Below are 3,234 nucleotides of genomic sequence, written 5' to 3'. Positions count from 1 at the left end.
TCGTGGAAAATATCAGTCAAATACCATGATTTCAGTTCTACTGAAATCAATGGTGAGACATTCTCTCTCTAATAGTAATCAGTCAACAAGTTGTATTGTTTCCTAGGATCACTCCACGAAAATAAAATAAAGCCATCAGCATGAAAGAGAAAGTCTGGGTAGGAATTAGAACAATGGAAAGAGTAAATGGTTTGGAACCTTATGGGAACATTTTAAAATCCAAGATAATACATTTGTGTAACCTCAGGCTCTCTGTGAAACCTCAGGCAAGCTGATCCTTCTGAGATCCCAGTTGTCAGTAAATTGGACGTTATATTAGCTACTTCACTGACTTGTGGGCTAGATGGATTGACAGACTATGTATGACCCATGGGCCAAATCTGGCCTATAACCTGTTCCTGTACAACCTGGGAGCTAAGAATGGTTTTTACACTTTTTTTCAAAAGAATTAAGCTATTTTATTTGACATGTAGTGGATAGTCATAAAGCAGGTCCATATATTTAGTTTTCCGATATCCTAATGTATTTCCACAAACCTTTTAAGTCTACAATTTTATACAGTTTTCCATCAGGGAAGCAAGATACATATAATTTTTTTATATTTAACTAATTAACAGTTTTAAGAGGGTTTAGTCTCTAAATCAGTAACAATTTAGTCATAACACCATACAAACACATTTAAATATTCAGGAAAGAGATTTTTAAGATTACTGCTTAGTCTTATAAAATGGTGAATTTTAACCAAATTGATATCTCTGTATTCTTATTTATGTTTCCTGTACTCTTACATCACACTGCTTGGCAAGTAATGTAAGTTTTGATGTAATTTAAAAATTCAAGTAGGTGTAAACAAATTCTAATTTGTTAAACAATTCATATATTCCCCTTTAGTTACTACACTACCTCAGGATTAATTCTCCTTAAAAAAGTAATCATCCCATGTAGAAAAAACTGCAGAGCTTCATCTCTTCCTTAAATATTTTCGAGTACTGTAAGAACACAAATCCATAAAAACCTGATTAAAATTTGACATTTCATCTTGCTTTACTGATTATGGAATAATAGAAAGATGTAAAAACATGTTCCTTAATATTTATCTTCTTAACAGAGAAACGTAAAGAAATACTGCAATTATGGTTATGGGCTATGTTCCAGCCTCTTCAAGTACAGGACACAACTATGGTTCCTACCAGTAAGGAGAAATGAACAATCAATCTTACAAACCACAAAAGAAAGATGAGAGGCACAAAAAGACAAACTGACTTTGGCTTTTAAGAACCTAATGTTAACCCTGAAATGCCAGATTCAGTAACACCACAACAAAACAAAAGATTTCAACAGCAAGTCACCACTTCACATAGTATTAAGAATTCTGAAATACGTAATAGCCTTCCTCCCACCTCCCACTCAATCTACTGGGTCATCTTTTTGCTTTTCCTGCTTTTTCACTGCAAATAGTTCAAGGCTTGCCCACTGCATCGGTTCAGCTTTTCTCATAGTAATCTCAATCTTTATTGCAGTCGTAGTTACATAACTTCACTTTATATCAGTCACACCCCATATTTTCACATTTTGATCAAATTCCTTCTCTCCTTCAAATACAATGTGCACATTTAACAATGTGCTATGGGCTTCTATTCAACTAACTTCTGGAAGTGAATCTTTAGCATATACTGAAATGGTAACTTCACCTCCAGTCTGATGCCAGTTATGTCTACATGGAACAACTCTTGTCCCAGCATCCTTTTTAGTCCACATGTGTTTCCCTGTTGTAGAGCCCTCTTGGGCTAAGAGTGTATTAAAATCAGAAGTTTTTCTTCTACAACAGCTTAGGTATTTCATCCCCTCATGGAAAATAGGTACTCCAGATTGACATACACAGACTTCTTCTAGACTTTCTAGACACCAATATGTCTTTGAACACCCTCCATTCTTACATGAGGTCACAACCTTAATTTCATCATTGTCTTCTTCTTTCTTATCTTCGTCATTCCCTGATGACAGTTTGTCAAGTGCTTGTTTTAGAAAGGCAGATATTTTTAATTCCAAATTTGTCATTGGTTCATCTGGGCTTGGCGTTTTTATTGCTTCTACTAACTTAGGAGCTTGAATGATGTGTTCTGAAATTTGGGTTTCAATTCAGATAGTTCCTTCTTCTCAGTAGTCTTGACTTCAGGTTTGACTGGCTCAGGTGGCTTCTCACTATTATGTCTACCTTTTGTATAGCCTACAATGCTTAAAAATCAGAAAAATCCATTGTTCTTCTCTTACAGCAAGACCAACCCTTTAATGCATCGTGAAAGACTGGGACACCTGGGTGGTACGTGCAAGCATCATCAGAATTGATCTCAGGATCGAAGCACTGACCGTAGCCCCAGTTGTAGCACAGCAAGGCCATTTTCTTTTCCCACCATCACAGGCAAGGCCCAAACACTGGGAATGGCAAGAGGATGTGTTAGCCACTCCCGTGTCGCTAGCACCAGTCTGACGACTGAAGAGACTGCCAGCTTCTGAACTACAAAATTTTTTTTTTAATAGAGACGAGGTTTCACCATGTTGGCCAGGCTGGTCTTGAACTCCTGACCTCAGGTGTTCTGCCGGCCTCAGCCTCCCAAAGTGCTGGGATTACAGGCGTGAGTCACCATGCCCGGCTAGTTTTCACACTTTTAAAGCATTCAGAAGAAGAAGGAAAAGGAGGAGGACATAAAGGCGGAGGAGGAAAATGAGGTAAAGTTTATGAGGCCTGCAGAGTCTAAAATTCTATTATCTTGTCCTTTACGGAAACAGTTTATTGATCTAATGATGATAAAAGGCTAGAGAGCGGATATAGGTAGTTGGTGTAGGATAGTGAAGGTGCTAACTCAAAGCAAATTGGTTTTGATGGTCTTTATTAACAAGTATAAAGAAAAAATATTCACTAGGTCAATAAATGCATACCAAGTGCCAGAGAAGGTGTTTTCTCCAATAACAAAATCTACTCCAGAAAAGTAGCTGTAAATGGAGTCACCAACAGGTTAAGTTTACAGTGATCCAGTGTTATTCTCCAAGCTCTGGCTGTCTTCTCAACAGGCCGAAGATACAAATTAAGAGGGGACATGGTATGAATCATCGTCCCTGATTCTGCCAAGTCCTCGAAGACTCTGATTTGTCTAATCAAGCCAATGGTGTCATAAAACAATTCAGTGAATATAAGTTAGGTGACCAACTCATCCCAGTTTACCTAGGACTTACTCA

The 3,234-nt window shown here is 37.5% G+C and overlaps 1 pseudogene; it reads right to left on the bottom strand.

Moving 5' to 3' along the window:
• Positions 1 to 1,407: 1,407 nt before the first annotated feature.
• Positions 1,408 to 2,398, bottom strand: LOC108534629 (cysteine and histidine-rich domain-containing protein 1-like; annotated as a pseudogene).
• Positions 2,399 to 3,234: the final 836 nt, after the last annotated feature.

The sequence above is a fragment of the Rhinopithecus bieti genome, unplaced genomic scaffold, assembly GCF_001698545.2.
Source record: "Rhinopithecus bieti isolate Rb0 unplaced genomic scaffold, ASM169854v2 scaffold_11941, whole genome shotgun sequence".
Classification (NCBI taxonomy): Eukaryota; Metazoa; Chordata; class Mammalia; order Primates; family Cercopithecidae; genus Rhinopithecus; species Rhinopithecus bieti.
This window is presented reverse-complemented; position numbering and strand designations above follow the sequence as displayed.